Source organism: Capricornis sumatraensis, chromosome 15 (assembly GCF_032405125.1).
Source record: "Capricornis sumatraensis isolate serow.1 chromosome 15, serow.2, whole genome shotgun sequence".
Lineage (NCBI taxonomy): Eukaryota > Metazoa > Chordata > Mammalia > Artiodactyla > Bovidae > Capricornis > Capricornis sumatraensis.
This window is the reverse complement of record NC_091083.1, coordinates 44,951,715-44,959,953: the sequence shown is the minus strand read 5'-3', so window position 1 is coordinate 44,959,953 and position 8,239 is coordinate 44,951,715. Positions and strand designations below refer to the sequence as shown.

The 8,239-nt window shown below is 50.7% G+C and overlaps 1 pseudogene; it reads right to left on the bottom strand.

Moving 5' to 3' along the window:
- Positions 1-4,325: 4,325 nt before the first annotated feature.
- Positions 4,326-5,002, bottom strand: LOC138091787 (elongation factor 1-beta pseudogene; annotated as a pseudogene).
- Positions 5,003-8,239: the final 3,237 nt, after the last annotated feature.

Here is an 8,239-nt window from a genome sequence, read left to right as displayed (position 1 = left end):
TCTAAGTGGGCCTTCAACTTCCCTTCATCCAATCCTAGGTCCTCTCCTGGGCCCCAGCTGTCCCAGTTTTCCCTTCTGTTAAAGGGGTCCACCCCTGAGCTGGCTAAAAGTGACCCATGGCCCAGTGGTAGTGGCTGGAGCTGACGTGCTGGGTAAGCTGCAAAGGCATCATGTAAATATAAGTGAGGTTGTGCAAACCACAGTCTGTGGGTCAAATTCTGCCTGAGGCCTGCTTTTGTAGATAAAGTTCTATTGGACACGGCCATGCTTTATTGTTTACTTAACGTCTGTGGCTGCTTCAAGCTAGAGATAAAGTAGCTACAACATGGTCTGTATGGCTCAGAAAGCTGAAAACACATCTACTGCCCAGCCCTTTATAGGAAACGCTGGGGACCCTGGAAATTAGAAGACAGTGAGCTATTTTGTCCCTGTAGAGTGTTACGACTTGGATGGAACCTTTCGGAGACAAAGTCTTTGGGGAGCGGTGTTGGGACTGACAAGTGGGCATCTTCTTTGATGGAGGCCCTGCTGCTCTCTGGTCCCTGTAGTGGTTACACAACCCCATATGATGGCTCCCTGCCCGCCCCTGCACGAGGCTGGTCTACACTTTCCCACGGCCTTATCCCTGGTCCCTCTGAAGGTTGCAGCCTTAAAGCTAGGGGACAAATGTAGCCTTGGCTCCTAAGACCCAGCGCATAAGCCAGAGGACCTGTGTGGGTGGGTTTGGCTTCCCTGAGGCTAGTGGGAGATGGAGCTCCTTTGGTCCAACCGTCTTGGAGGTGAAGAAAAATTCGTGACCAAGACGCTCTCCTTTCTTTTAATTATACCTTTAATTTTGAGATCCTTATGGATTAACATGCAGTTTATAAAAAACAATACAGAAGACTCCTGGAGTCCTCATCTGGGTCATTTCCCCTGTGACTGCATCCTGCTGAATGAGAGGACAAGTCACAGAAGGATTCTGACCCTCTGGAGTCAGCACCTGAGTCTTTCCAGCATCATAAGGACACCTCGTACTCTTTTCACCGCCCCTCCCCTCTTTGACCTCTGGAGCCAGCAATCTGTTCCTCACTGCCCACCTTTTTGTCATTTCAAGGTTATCTACACGTGGAACCTCACAGCATGCCACCGTTGGGACTGGCTGTTTTCAGTCTCTGGGGATTGCTGTGTGTGTGTCAGTAGTTATTACCTTGTTACTACAAAGTATTATTCAAGGTATTGTAAGCCCACAGTTCGTTAAACCATTCATTCATTGAAGGATATTTGGGTTGTTAGTAGTTTGGGGCCACTAGGAATCAGCCTGCCACGTGTGTGTATAGGTTATCATGTGAACACGGAATTAGTGCAGCTGTCTCAAAGGAATGTGGCCCAGAGAAACCAAAGGAATGTGATGTGGCTGCCTTTTCCTGCTGGTCTCCACTGATTTGTGGTTCAACTGGTTGAAATAGATAGTGTCACCCAGTGTTCCTACTCACCCCACTCCCAAGTCTAGGTGAAAATCCTACTCCTTCATCATCCTTACCTCCCCATCACTCCCGTCTCCCCCATCACTCCCGTCTCCTCCATCACTCCCGTCCCCTCCATCACTCCCGTCCCCTCCATCACTCCCGTCCCCTCCATCACTCCCGCCTCCTTCATCACTCCCGTCTCCTCCATCACTCCCATCTCCCCCATCACTCCCGTCCCCTCCATCACTCCCGTCCCCTCCATCACTCCCGTCCCCTCCATCACTCCCGTCTCCTCCATCACTCCTGTCTCCTCCATCACACCCATCCCCTCCATCACTCCCATCTCCTCCATCACTCCCGTCCCCTCCATCACTCCCGTCTCCCCCGTCACTCCCGCCTCCCCCATCACTCCCATCTCCTCCATCACTCCCGTCTCCTCCATCACTCCCGCCTCCCCCATCACTCCCATCTCCTCCGTCACTCCCGTCTCCTCCATCACTCCCGTCTCCCCCATCACTCCCGTCTCCTCCATCACTCCCGTCTCCTCCATCACTCCCATCCCCTCCATCACTCCCGTCTCCTCCATCACTCCCATCCCCTCCATCACTCCCATCCCCTCCATCACTCCCATCCCCTCCATCACTCCCATCTCCTCCATCACTCCCATCCTCTCCATCACTCCCATCTCCTCCATCACTCCCGTCTCCTCCATCACTCCCGTCTCCTCCATCACTCCCATCCCCTCCATCACTCCCATCCCCTCCATCACTCCCATCCCCTCCATCACTCCCATCTCCTCCATCACTCCCATCTCCTCCATCACTCCCATCCCCTCCATCACTCCCATCTCCTCCATCACTCCCATCCCCTCCATCACTCCCGTCTCCTCCATCACTCCCGTCTCCCCTGTCACTCCCGCCTCCCCCATCACTCCCATCTCCTCCGTCACTCCCGTCTCCTCCATCACTCCCGTCTCCCCCGTCACTCCCGTCTCCTCCATCACTCCCATCTCCCCCATCACTCCCGTCTCCTCCATCACTCCCATCTCCCCCATCACTCCCGTCTCCTCCATCACTCCCATCTCCCCCATCACTCCCGTCTCCTCCATCACTCCCGTCTCCTCCATCACTCCCATCCCCTCCATCACTCCCATCCCCTCCATCACTCCCATCTCCTCCATCACTCCCATCTCCTCCATCACTCCCATCCCCTCCATCACTCCCATCTCCTCCATCACTCCCATCTCCTCCATCACTCCCATCCCCTCCATCACTCCCGTCTCCCCCATCACTCCCGTCTCCTCCATCACTCCCGTCTCCTCCATCACTCCCATCCCCTCCATCACTCCCGTCTCCTCCATCACTCCCGTCTCCCCTGTCACTCCCGCCTCCCCCATCACTCCCATCTCCTCCGTCACTCCCGTCTCCTCCATCACTCCCATCTCCCCCATCACTCCCGTCTCCTCCATCACTCCCATCTCCCCCATCACTCCCGTCTCCTCCATCACTCCCGTCTCCTCCATCACTCCCATCCCCTCCATCACTCCCATCCCCTCCATCACTCCCATCTCCTCCATCACTCCCATCCTCTCCATCACTCCCATCTCCCCCATCACTCCCGTCTCCTCCATCACTCCCGTCTCCTCCATCACTCCCGTCTCCTCCATCACTCCCATCCCCTCCATCACTCCCGTCTCCTCCATCACTCCCATCCCCTCCATCACTCCCATCCCCTCCATCACTCCCATCTCCTCCATCACTCCCATCCTCTCCATCACTCCCATCCCCTCCATCACTCCCGTCTCCCCCATCACTCCCGTCTCCTCCATCACTCCCGCCTCCTCCATCACTCCCATCCCCTCCATCATTCCCATCCCCTCCATCACTCCCATCCCCTCCATCACTCCCGCCTCCTCCATCACTCCCATCCCCTCCATCACTCCTGTCTCCTCCATCACCTTGCCTGCTCTATCACCACTCCATGTGTGAACTTGGGCAAGACAGCCTGGTTCTGAGAGGGTTGCTCTTACTCATCTCAGCCTGTCTGTGGTAGGAAGGCCAGCAGGATCATCTAGGGTGGGGGTAGGGGTTGCCCTGCAAGGTGTTTGGGGGTTGGGGGGGGGCGGTGTGGAGGGCCCTGGGTGCCTGTGACTGGGCTGATTCAGACTCCTAGAGCTGAGGATGTGTTGGCCTGAGTGAAGTCTGCTACCCACTGTGTCCTGGAGGATCAGGGAGGAGAACACAAGAGTAAACCTCTATCAGGGAAAATCTGCATGTCCTCTATGAAGCTGCACTGATGCCTCGAGTATGCAGTCTCCTAGTGAAGGAAATACCTATATTTCTGCACCCCAACACTCATAACTAGAAACTCTGAGTTAAATCAAAATAAATTTGTTTTACCGAATTCTGTGGAACCAGCTGCTTTTGCAGTGTGACAATCTAATTCCTAAAAATTGGTCACCATTTTAAATTTGGTGGCTTCCCTGATAGCTCAGTTGGTAAAGAATCCACCTACAGTGCAGGAGACCCCGGTTCAATTCCTGAGTTGAAAAGATCTCCTTGAGAAGGGATAGGCTATGCACTCCAGTATTTTTGAGCTTCCCTGGTGGTTCAGCTGGTAAAGAATTTGCCTATGATGCAGGAAACCTGGGTTCGATCCCTGGGATGGGAAGATCCCCTGGAGAAGAGAAAGGCTACCCACTCTACAATTCTGGCCTGGAGAATTCCATGGACTGTATAGTCCACGGGGTCACAAAGAGTTGGACACAACTTAGTGACTTTCATTTCATTTTCAAAATTTGATGGGGGCTCAGAGATGAATTATTATTATTATTTGTCTTTCAAACTTTTATTTAAGGGCACTGATCCATGATGGATTTTAGATCTTGTTGAATGCAGCCACATCCATAGACTGTATATACTCATCGAGAGCAGTGATCTGCTCCTCCAGCATGTCTGTCCTAACTTTGTCGTCTTCAACTACACAATGTATTTGAAGTTTTTTAATGCCATACCCAACTGGACCTAGTTTAGAAGAGCCCCAGACCAAGCCGTCTGCTTGAATGTTTCTGATGCACTCCTCTAGTTTTGCCATATCGGTCTCATTATCCCAAGGTTTCACGTCTAATAAGATGGAAGACCAGCGACAAGTGCCGGTTTTTTGGCTTTCTTTGACTCATACTGGGCAAGGCATTCTCCTCTTAGCTTCTTGGCTTCTTCACTTTCCTCCTCTGCATCAGATCCAAAGAGATCAATGTCATCATCATCTTTACCACCTGCAGCTCCACTTTTTGTGGTGTCTTCCACATTAGCAAGGTCATACTTGCCCAAAGCTTTCTTCACTCCTGGCAGGCTTGCCTTTTCCTTCTCATAAGATTTGATATGATTATACCAACGGAGGGCATGACACAAGTTGGCAGGTGGTGGGCCGGAGACGGCTTCAAATACTGCCACATCTGCTTGTGATGGCACATACCCCTCTACGTAACCCTTGTCCGCCAAGTAGTCGTGGAGCACCTGGAGGCCAGCAGGGCTTTTCAAGTCTCCAAAACCCATGGCTACGGCTAATCTAGAACTGGGAGGCAGCGAAGAAAAAGAGGCATGCAACTGGTCAGCACCCAGCGCTAAGAGAAAAAAGGTCAGAGATGAATTATTAACACAACAGAATCACTCTGCTTTTAAAACACCCGGCGTAAAAGCACACTTGTTGAATCACTTAGGTGAAATGCTGGCAGCCCCTGGGCTCCTGGCTGCAGCCTGTTCCAGGACACCGGTGGAACCACCTCCATTCTGGGTGCTGTGAGGTTGTCACGTGTGATCCCAAGCAGGCAACGAAGAAGCTGCTCCCCGTGTGGGTCTAGATAGGGTTCTGCATGTTGGGGCCCAGAGTGCCCTGAGTCTCCTCCTCCTTTCTGCCGCCCACGAGGTTCCCATGGGAAGAGAAGGGTGAGAGCAAGCTTGTGGGACGAGCTGGCTCGGGTGTGTCTCCCCTCTGCCCCCTCAGGGCACCTGCTGCGCCTGAGGTACCGGCAGGCTGCTGGGGTTTGGACGAGGAAAAGCCAGTCTCCCCAGAGTTTTGTTGTTGCTGTCCTGGGCTCTGCAGGGGTCCCCCCTCCCCACCTCCTTCCCAGTCAGCACCAGGCAAGGAGGCCAACTCTTTCCCCAGAAAGAGCCCAACCTGAAGCCTTTTCTCTCTTCCACTATGGAGTTGAGGGGGGAGGAGGGGAGAGGCAGTGGTTGGCCCCTAGAATTCTTTTTTAAGATTTAGTTGATATGGACCACTAAAAAAAAATGCTTTATTGAATCTGTCCCAGTATTGCTTCTGTTTTATTTATTTATCTATTTCTGGTCATGAGGCACGTGAGATCTTAGTTTCCCAACAAGGGATTGAACCCACATCCCCTGCATTGGAAGGTGAGATCTTAACCACCAGGGAAGTCCCAGACCCCTAGAACTGTTGTGTGGAAATGTGGTTCTGCAAACAGACCAAAGGCCTGCAGACCTGGGAGGACTTCTGAGGCCCCTGGGTCAGGTCTTGTCCCACAGAGTAAAATCTTTAGAGCCCAAAGTCTGGAAAGAATGCCACTGGCTGCAAGTAATAGCCAACAAGTCAAATAAAAATGCTAATAATTCCCTGTGCTGTACAATATAGCCGATATTTTACAGTACCTTGAAGTATAATCTATAAAAATCTTAAATCACTGTATCGGACACTTGAAACTGGAACAATAATGTAAATCATCCATCCTATGATAAAAATGCTAATAATGTCAAATAAGAAGTCTTGGCAGGGTGACTTTAGGGTCAGCCTCCTTTCATCTTCATGCTCTGCTCCTCTGAGTGTGTCCGCTCATCCAGACTCCATCAGCTTTGCAAACCAGCATCCGGAAGACCATACCAAGTATGGGGTGTCTATTTCTCATGTCTCTGCTTGAGGGCGAGGAGAAGTTTCCCCAAGCATCCAGCATTCTGCCTCAGCCCACATGGACGGCCTGTGTCACATGTCTGCCCTGGTCCAGGTGCTGGCCAGGGGGTGGACTTGCCATCATTGGCTTAGACCTGGATCAACGAGTTTCTGATATCTCTTGATGCTTATTGCCGACAGGTACACAGGTGAACTTGTCTTAGGAAGAAGGAGAAAGAGCATCTTCCCCACAGCTCACTTCATACAGAGAGAAATGCCCACAGATCTTGATAGACCCCAGGTAACTTTCAGCTGAACTACTATCATGGCTTCAGATGAAGCAGGTGGGGCACTGGGTGGATAATCAGTGACACTAAGTTCCCCAGTGATATAGGAGCCAGCTGGGCAGCCTCCAGGGGCACTGGCAGGGCCACTGGTTTCCATGTCAGGGCGGGGTCACCATCACCAGAGGCTATTTTTCAAAAGAAGCCAGAAATCCAAATCTTCACGTAAAATCTTACACTTCCTAAATATTGATAATGAATTCACATTTTTACCGACACGATGGGGCTAATAAAAATTGTCTAAGAGCTGGACTTCTAGAGATGGGAATACCAGACTACCTGACCTGCCTCTTGAGAAATCTGTACGCAAGTCAAGTAGTAACAGTTAGAACCTGACATGCAACAACAGACTGGTTCCAAATTGGGAAAGGAGTATGTCAAGGCTGTATATCGTCAGCCTGCTTATTTAACTTCTATGCAGAATATATCATTGCTGAAATGCCGGGCTGGATGAAGCACAAGCTTGAATCAAGATTTCCAGGAGAAATATCAATAACCTCAGACACGATATGCAGATGACACCACCCTTATGGCAGAAAGTGAAGAGGAAATGAAGAGCCTCTTGATGAAAGTGAAAGAGGAAAGTGAAAAAGTTGGCTTAAAACTCAGCATTCAGAAAACTAATATCATGGCATCTGGTCCCATCACTTCATGGCAAATAGATGGGGAAACAATGGAAAGAGTGAGAGATTTTATTTTCTTAGGTTCCAAAATCACTGCAGATGGTGACTACAGCCATGAAATTAAAAGGTACTTGCTCCTTGGAAGAAAAGCTATGACAACCTAGACAGCATATTAAAAAGCAGAGATATTACTTTGCCAACAAAGGTCCATCATAGTCAAAATATGACCAACCATAGTCAAAGCTATGGTTTTTCCAGTAGTCATGTGTGGATGTGAGGGTTGGACTATAAAAAAAGCTGAGCGCCAAAGAACTGACGCTTTTGAAATGTGGTGTTGGAGAAGACTCTTGAGAGTCTCTTGGACAGCAAAGAGATCCAACTAGTCCATCCTAAAGGAAATCAGTCTTGAATATTCACTGGAAGGACTGATGTGAAGCTGAAAATACTTTGGATGCGACGAACTGACTCATTTGGAGAAGGGCGGGTGACAGAGGATGAGATGGTTGCATGGCATCACCGACTTGATGGACATGCATTTGAGCAAGGTTTGGGAGTTGGCGATGGACAGGGGAGCCTGGTGTGCTACAATCCATGGGGTCACAAAGGGTTGGACACAACTGAGTGACTGAACTAAACTGAACTGAAGAGCTGGACCCAACTTGGAGCCCATGGTGCTCCTTCTTTGGATAAACAGGTCAACATCTGGAAGTTGGGATGAGGCTTTGCTGTGGCCTCTTTGCACTGACGGGCAGTGGGACCCCTACTTTGGGAGACATCAAACATTACAGGAGAGGCCTGAGGGCACTGTTACTGTTCCCAGGTCTAGGGACCAGACCACTTTCTAGCTGTGATCTTCTAAAGAGCACTAGAGAAGCAAGATAAGAGAAACCAGGACACTCAGAGGAAATTATCAGGGATGTTT